Source organism: Homarus americanus, unplaced genomic scaffold, assembly GCF_018991925.1.
Source record: "Homarus americanus isolate GMGI-L3 unplaced genomic scaffold, GMGI_Hamer_2.0 scaffold32159, whole genome shotgun sequence".
Classification (NCBI taxonomy): domain Eukaryota; kingdom Metazoa; phylum Arthropoda; class Malacostraca; order Decapoda; family Nephropidae; genus Homarus; species Homarus americanus.
In genome coordinates, this window is record NW_024742776.1 from 180,054 (window position 1) to 189,364 (window position 9,311).

At 39.5% G+C, this 9,311-nt stretch overlaps 1 long non-coding RNA gene across 1 annotated transcript; it reads left to right on the top strand.

Moving 5' to 3' along the window:
- Positions 1 to 1,570: 1,570 nt before the first annotated feature.
- LOC121877044 lies at positions 1,571 to 7,728 on the top strand. The gene is made up of 3 exons (XR_006090876.1): positions 1,571 to 1,666; positions 2,328 to 2,449; positions 5,993 to 7,728. It is a non-coding gene; the product is annotated as an uncharacterized LOC121877044 (long non-coding RNA).
- Positions 7,729 to 9,311: the final 1,583 nt, after the last annotated feature.

Sequence of the window (9,311 nt, forward strand, 5' to 3'; positions counted from 1 at the left end):
TAATAAATAGAAATTGGCAATCAAATGTGTTTTGTTTACCTTAACCTTTTAATGTACTTGTATAGTCTGATAAAGACAGTCAAGGTGATTGTAGACTTTCAAATCATTGTTTAGTACTATACATGGATAGATTTTTTTTCTAGTGTTTTTGCTTTAGTTATCTGAAGGAGAGTAAAAATATTAATTATTAATAAGTTGTATGAAAGTGAGATTTGGTAAGACAAGTGCTTAGGTTGTGTGATGGAACTAATGGGAGGTAGTTTGCAGTATTTATGTACAGGTATCCCTAGTTATCCGTATGTTCAATATTCGAGAATTTGCATATTCAAAAGTTGCATTTGTACACCTCTTTTTCACTATCCAAAAGTGATCCGTGCTTTTCCAAAAGATGATCAGATCGAAAAATCAAATAAATTCAAACTAGCCCATCCTTTCTTCAAATAATGAATGCAGTGAAGACTCTTGATATACTGTACAGTATAGTCTGGGTTTACGCGGATATTTTATACGCGTTTGGCCATTTACGCGGCACCTGTCCAGACGCGCCAATTGTTAGTTACGCGGTACATTCCTTAATTTACGCGGCAAGCGGCTGGTCGATGACGTCGCAGACTGTGATTGGGCCACCCATGCACCCCCTCCACCGAGCGCTGTGATTGGTCTATTTAACCTTGCCTGCCCAGTCAACAAAACATTACCGAGTTCTTCACCCGCCACCCACCAGAGCCAGCCCAAGTCAGTGATAGTGAGGATGTGGACTTTGAGGGGTTTGACAAGGAGGCCCCGCTAGCCTCTGTGGTGCATAGTGATACAAGTGATACAGGTGAGGGCCAATAATCTGCCCTCTGCCTCAGAACCAACCCCCCATCCCTGTGTGCCCGGCCATCTCTTCTACTAACGTAAGTGTTAAAAAACCTAATATTATTGATATTTCTCTTAAATATTAATTGTGTGTGCATACCATCATAACATTAAGATGTTATTTTTACTACAACGTATGTACTGTGTCGGAAAAAGGGTAGTCTGGTTGTCGGCCCAGTCTCTATTTCAATTAATCCCATATGTTCTGTTATTTTATTTACGCATTTCGCGTTAAACGCTGACCTCCATGGGTTTAATTGACCGAGTAAAACCCAGACTATACTGTACTTTGATGAGCATTGTTCACCTACTTCTTATAGTGTTCATTTGAAACAGATTTCCCCATTGTATTCTGATAATGAATAGATACTCCTATCACTGGTTTTCCCTCATCTCATAAGCAGGTTATTAACATATCTTCATCATCCATCATCAGTAACATTGGTCAATATTCATATTAATATTCTCCCCATCTCTTTTTTTATGAGGTTTTGTTCAAATCAAACTGCTCCATTGTCTGTTTCGCTCTGTGTGTTGGTGGGATGTTCAACATAGTTACCTGACGTCCAGGAAGAGTGCAACAAGCTTTGTGCCCCTCACTGTGGGTGTATAACAAACTTCTGAGTGGAAGTGTACTTGGGTGCAGGAATATATTAACGGTGTGTGTGTGTAACAAGTGTGGATGCAAGTGTTCATCTACAACAGGTGTTACATCCACACCTGCCTGGTCCACTCTCCACCCATAGTGAGTCAGTGTGCAGTGCCCAGCGCTATCAGACAGAGTACCACGTATTAACAGTGTTAGGTATTAACAGTGAATAAACTGCCAGTGCTATGTGTTGACAGCACTACATACTAATAGTGCCAAGAGTTAAAATTTCCATGGTTTAATAGTGCCATGTTCTTACGGGTTAGGTATTTAGAGGTTCACTTTATACTGTATCAGTGCCATTTCTTAATAGTACAGGGTACAAGATATTATTAGTGCCATGTCTGAATGGTGTCGTGTGTTAACAGTGTCTTGTGTTAGCAGTGTCATGTGTTAACAATGTCTTGTGTTAAAAGTCTTGTGTTAATGGTGTCTTGTTTTAACGGTTTTATTATTTAATAGTCATGTGTTAACAATGTCTTGTGTTAAAAGTCTTGTGTTAATTGTCATATGTTCAGGTGTTAACAGTGTTATGTTAAACAGTCATGTGTTAACACTGTATTGTGTTAACACTGTCATATGTTAACACTGTCATATGTTAACACTGTCATATGTTAACACTGTCATATGTTAACACTGTCATATGTTAACAGTGTCTTGTGTAAACAGTTGCTTGTATCAAGAGTGTCTTGTGTTAACAGTGTCCAGTGTTAGTAATGTCTTGTGGTAACATTGTTATGTGTTAACACTCAGGTGTTAACAGTGTCTTGTGTTAAAAATGTGTCCTTGAACTACATAATGGAAGTGTGATTTGCAGATAGGTTGGCCTCCAGCTGAAGGAGCGTGACCAAGACATCTATCACCATTCATGGAAGGATTAATTGGCAGAAGCCAAGTCACCTTCGACGAGAGCCATGTCAACATCAAACTCCCCAACAGGTCAGGTCATTGAAAGATATTGTCATATCAGCATCACTCGCCTTGAGAGAAAGAAAAAGATTATATAAGTTCACTCATATATGAATATGATTACGTCCTCTAAAACCTCCACAATTCTTTCGGTAAATACTGTACATTTTCCATGAACAACTTATAAAAATGTAAACATCGCTTTTTCTTTGTAAACTGTAAACTCTATCCCTCCTACTCCTGCTCCTCCTACAGAACCTATGCACTTTCCTATAATCTCCACTCGTAGGGTTGCTGGTGTGTTATCCAGGTTGGACGTGAGTAAGGTGCATGGACCGGACGGAATACCCCCTCTTGTTCTGCGGGAGTGTGCTGAAATTCTGGCCCCTGTGCCTGCTTGCTTCTTTTGCCTTTGCCTCAAAACCCAAACTTTTCCTTCTTCTTGGAAGCATGCCTCGGTTCAGCCTATCCCGAAGAACGGTGACCATTCTAATCCCTCTAACTATCGTCCCTTGCCCTCACTTCATCTCTCTCTAAGATTTTCAAAACTATCTTAAACTCTCATTATCTCCGTCACCTTCTCTTTTGTCGGATCACCAGTATGGCTTTCACCAGGCGAGATCTACTGGTAATCTGCTCTCCTAATGCACCAAATTTGGTCATCCTCTCTTAAGGATTATGGGGAAACTTTCGTCGTGGCCTTCGACATCTCCAAAGCATTTGACAGGGTATGGCATAAGTCTTTGCTTTTTAAACTTCCCTCTTATGCTTCCTCTCCCCCACTTTGTTCTCTAAATTCTAGCTTCCTTGAGAACTGATCCATAGTAGTTGTTTTTGAGGGCTCGATCTCTCGCTCTTTATCTACCAATAGTTGTGTCCTATAGGGTACTTTTCTTTCACCTGCTCACTTCCTTCTTTTTATCAATGATTTACTTCACATTACGACTAATTCTATCCATTCTTACGCTGATGATTCTACTCTTCATTCTTCTTCACATTTTTCCCTTTCCCCTAATTCTCAAACTAGATCTGTTTCTAGAGCTGATATCATTTCATCTATCAATGCGGATCTGTGCAGCATCTCCGAATGGGGAGGTAGAAACTTGGTTAAATTCAATAGTAATAAAACACAGTTTTTACCAAATACACTTTCCAAATTAGATGATCTCCCACAAATCACATTTCAGGATGCAATCATTCTGCCAATTTCTAAAATAGATATGCTAGGCCTCACCATTTCTTCTAATATGTCATGGAAGCCACAAATCTACAACATTGCTAAAGCTACCTCCTGAAAGCTGGGAATGCTGTACAGATGCCGTAGCTACTTCACTCATGAGCATTTGCTTCAAGTATATAAGGGATTCATTCATCCTAACTTGGAGTACTGCTCTCATATCTGGGGTGGCTCTTCAACTGTTAGATAGGGTGGAATCAAAGGCTTATTAACTCTCCTCCTTTAGTTGATAATCTTTCTTCCCTTTCTCTTCACCACAATTTTTCTCCACTCTCTCTCTTCTACAGGTACTTTAACAGGCAATGTTCGGTAGATTTGGCATCCTATGTACCGCCGGCAAGGCCGAGGGCTCGTAACACTCGTCTTGCCCGCGGTGCCCACAGTTTCTGTGTGGATGTCGGTCACACTAGAATAACCCGTTATAGTACATCCTTCTTTCCTCACACAGCCAAACTGTGGAATGCTCTGCCTTCTTCTGTGTTTCTACACTCATACAATCTGTCTCACTTTAAAAAGCTGGTTTTCCGGCATTTTTGTGGTGTAGATTAATGCTGTACAGACTTTTCTCTACTATTTTTAATTTCTTTTTACTCTTATTTTTTGGCCCCCTTGTGGGTCGATGACCTGTGCCCGGGTGGGCTATTCCCCGTAAAAAAAAGTTTTGTCTTGTCTGTATATTGAAAATATGTGCTCTTTTTTCTAAATCATGTACTGTACTGTATATAAATTATCATAAATTATTTAGTTACAGCAGTATTGATAATTATTATTGAAGTACAAATGAAACTTACGTCATGGGTTCAAAAACATTGTGTACTGTTTTCATTGTTATCATGTTTTTATATTACTGGCCATAAACCATAATTTGTCTATGTTAAGAAGGTAAGCGAAGTCTTACATTAAACAGATCAAATTTTGATACAGTACATACAAATAATTATTACCAGTAAAAATAGGAGTGTGAAACACCACCCACACGTAGGACCGATAGTGTTGTAAAGGGTAAGAAATTGTGCAGAGGTAAACTACGGACGACCCGTACAAGATGAAAAATTTCTAAATGTATTTCTCTCCAATTTTAGAAATTAGTTACACTCAGGAGAGGTTACTGGTTAAAATAAGTTCATTGATATTGAAACTGATGGCTGGTATATTGGGATTGTGTTTGAGTTAAAGTGGAGGCTGATTATAATGATCTTGCTTAAGGAAAAGTTTGTACTTTGGCAGCATCAAATGTAACAATGTCAATTATTCCCCACTGTACTTGAATATTATTAAAGTATGGATAAACTCTTGTGTAGGTTAATCTCATCAGTAGAGGAGTGGGTGTTGCTGGAGGGAATGGTGAGATTACCAAGATGGACGGAGCAAGAATTAAACATTCATACAAAAGGAGTCATAAAATAAACATGGATATGGTGAATGGAGGTAAAGGAGAATATTCAGGAAATTAAAGAAACAGGGAGACCAAGAGAAGGTTAAGAGCGGAGAGATCACGTTTAGCTTCACTTTTTTCTTTTAGAGGGTGAGCGGTGGGATAAAATCAGTTCCCAGTGCTTTGTTTTGGTTTGGGTTGAGCAGAAAAATATAGGAGGGTAAAAATGCATTACTGTACTTGGTTGTGTCCATAAATGCAATGAATTTAGAGAAGTATTAGAGGAAGTTGTTACCAGAATCAAGGCATGAGCTTAAGGCAAGCATAGAAAATAAATGATTGGCTGTTGTGAGATCAGGACGGATGGTAGTAGATATTGTTGGCCATAAAAGTTGAAATAAAAGGATTTGACTAATGACCAGAAAGTTTTGTCATTAGCAGGTTCAGTGATGGGTTGGATTTATAGAATATTGGGTGTGGTTCAGTGATGGGGCTGGGTTTATTGAATGTCTGACATGGTACCTAACTTCTGTAGGATACCTGCTTTGACTTCTTACCTTTTGACAGTAAACTGAACTAGAAAGATGACACAGGTTACTTAGAAGGATTAGAACGAGGGATAAAAAATTCCGTACCAGAGCGAATTGTTTTTGAAAATCTGCAGAACAGACAGAGTCGGTGTAAAATGTATTTAAACTCTCATATTTACCTCAATTTAATAGTGTCAGATAGTGCGTGTCAGGGAATGAGAGGTTTGAGGTAGGAAAAAAGAGTGCAAGATGCAAAAACAAGAGTGTGATTGGGAGAACCTATAAGAGAAGACACATGCTTCTACATCCCCATCACCTTTATATATCAGCAATATATCCATGAATAAACATATCCTAATTCCCTTCCCTAGAGCAATCAGTTGAATTGCCTTCAAAACATGAGATCCCTAATTCAGTCACTTTTACAGCAGATGTAGACGGTGCAACACATACAATGAGGACCCTGATGCCCCCACTCTGAGAGAAAGCTTCATCATTCTACTGAGAAAGATGACACAGTCGCTGGGTAATGTCTGCTTCCTGTTGATCCTGGTCCTACCTTACTTGGCCCTGACAGTGGTGTCTCTGCTTCTGCTCCTCCTGGCTGGGTACAACACCATTGCCATCGCTCTCTTCCTCAGTGGCCTCTTTCTCCTCCTGGTCTGGGTGTGTGTAGTTCAGTACTTCGGGCGTCGCTACTCATGGGTTTACTCTGCTGAACAGGACCTTCTTGAACTCAACGTGGCTGGAGTCATATAAAGTACATGTACTGAGGACTACACGTGTTAATTAAAGTCTAGCTGTGTTTGGATATGTTAATCCAGAACTACATCAACTAGGCAGGACTTTAAGGTGTATTTGGGTTTACTGGATGATGTGATAAAAACGTACCATAACGTCCTCCTCTGCATACCACACTGTTTGCAACAAAATGTTGCTCTCGGAGGAACACACTCCTCGCTGAGTGTTATATCTAACACCCTCCAGTGGTTCTTACAGTTATCTTGCATGATATACTCACAGCTTTCATATCCTTTCCAAATTAATCAATTTTTCTCGAGCCAAAAGTGTTATGCACAAATTGCCTTTATATTTTTTCTGCTAACAACCACAAGTGCTGAATTACAAAAACCAGTGACGTAGTCTGAGACGTAGACCAACACCGTCACTATTGACAATTTCGCATACTGTATATGAATCATTTGAAGATCCTCCCACTTCCCCCAGATGATGTTGGGAGGTTAAACTTCAGGTGAGACATACTGGGGGCAACATTTCCTGTGAACTATTATATAAAAAGAAACATGCTTCCTTACTATTGTGTCAGACAGTTGTAGACCATGGCACACGATACTTACCTTCTTACCTTTGTTGTTTGAGGATCTCTTGCCAGTGATTAAATAGCTTCAACAACATCGACTTCTAAATTGTGAATACATTGTCAAAGTTGTCATAATCAGATACTCTGGAAGAAGCATTCCAAAAATAAGGATGGCTTGGATGGAAATGCCAGACCAAAGACTGTCAGAAGTTCAAATTCACAGCTTCCACATGTAACAGATCTCTTTATTCTTTGTCCTATGTAATACTTCAGAAATAGGTCCAACCGTCCATACAATAATGCTATCTATGGAGGGAACATATCGGTGACTTAAGCCGTTATGTAAACATTTCCAAGAAAACTATGATTGATTGCTAGTTCTTTTCAAGTAGTATGAACGAGGTATTTTAAATCAAATCTAATCCAATTTATGAGTCCTGAAATTATCGTGAAAATTAAAAAAATAAAAATTTTCATAAGCCGAAGCATCATCAGGACGGGCACCCACATATTCCTGATCTTTACCCATCCTGTGCAGTCACTTGTTGTCAAGCTGCAAAGGCTATGGGGGAGTTGTCAAGTAATGTGGAATGTGATGTAAATTCTGAGACACAGCAGCGCTTCCTGCCACCCTGGTGGACAGTTCCCTTAGACATCACAACACCCACGCACCCGCCAAAACGACTGACCACACATAATCCTTATCTCCAACACACTGCAAAAGTGAGAGCACTTGACCACACACATAACCTACAGACTGAAAATAACATCATACAAACCATCTACACTGACGGCTCTCTTAACACTGTCTGTGGGAGGGATGGAAGTGCTGTCATTGTGACTCAGCCTAACGGTAATGTAATAGAGAAAGGAACTTGATTTAGTAACTGGGCATCCACTCTACAAACTGAACTATTTGCCATACTCAGCCCTGTAACTTGTTGAAGACACTACCACTGACAGTCCCATCATCACTGACTCCTTATCCTCACTATTTGCTCGTGATACCCTAAACTGAGATTGTCACCCGCTTTTCTCTGAAGCCAGACACAAAGATGTGTGTCTTGTTGACGAGGGTATCAGGATCAAGCTATTGTGTATCCCCTCTCACATGGGCATTAGTGAACATGGTAGAGTTGATGCCTTCGCTACACTCGCACCCAACAATGACAATGTTGAGTACAATCTAGGACTGTCAAACAGAACCTTAAAAACTGTAATCAGAAAAGAGCTTTCTGATGAATTTGAAGCCAGTAGACAAAGTGCAAACAGGCATTACTCAGTCCATTGTTTACCATGATGAGATGTATCAAGTAAAACATGTTTACGGAACAAGTAACACGATCATTAGATTACAATATGAACAAAACTAAATGTAAAGTGTGTGACCAAACATATGGCCACACACTCCAACACTACATTTTAGACTGAAAAAATAGAACCTTATAGGGATAAATCCAAGCACACTGTGTATGCAATGGCACAGCACTTTATCTCTGATGACAAGATAGCTGATATACTAAGGTTGTATCCACACTTTGCATCTACAGGTGTAGTACCTAATCAAAATTCTATGTACCAACTTAACAAACTATGTACTGGAAATACTCTGTAACATTCATTGCCATAATGATATCAAAATCACTGGGGTCCAATAAACACCCTTTGTGGCCTCTACTCTGTAATCCTTTTTGTGCTACCGCTCACAGGATACGTAAAGGGTGCACAATAAACTAGCTACTGTGCAACAAAAAAATAAATAAAAATAAAAATTGATGCACAAAAAGCTGATCCTGAGTTAATTTCTTTGTGTACCAAAGTTGCTACAGAATCGGAGAGTAAAGATAACCCTGTGTACTATTATATCAAGTCCAGCGTATCAAGTTCCAGCTAGTGACGCTTGGAGAGTTCATCAGATACCATCCTGCTACAGCGGTAATGTTCAAAATTTGGCTCATGACTTTATAGGAGGACACCCTAGAGTTAAAAAGACTTCTGATAAGATCCTTAGATACTTTTATTGGCCAGGAGTAACATCTGAAGTAGCACAATACAGTACTGTACTGTCATTGTTGTCATATTTTTCAAATGGCAGGCAAGCCCAAACAAATAATCAAACCTGCAGCACTAAAGCCAATTCCTGTGGTGGGTGAACCTTTCTCCAAGGTAATCATAGAGTGTGTTGGTCCCCTCCCTAAAACAAAAATTGGTAATAAATTTCTCTTAACTATTGTGTGTGCCACTACTAGTTATCCAAAGACAATTCCTTTGTATCGTATTACATCCAAGTCAATAATACTGTACCTGTGTTGATTGGCTTTTTTCCTCGGTTTGGTCTTCCCAGCGTTATCCAGTCTGATCAAGGAACAAATTTTACTTCTGGGATATTTCAAGAAGTAATGGCCACTTTAGGTGTCACTCAATATTTA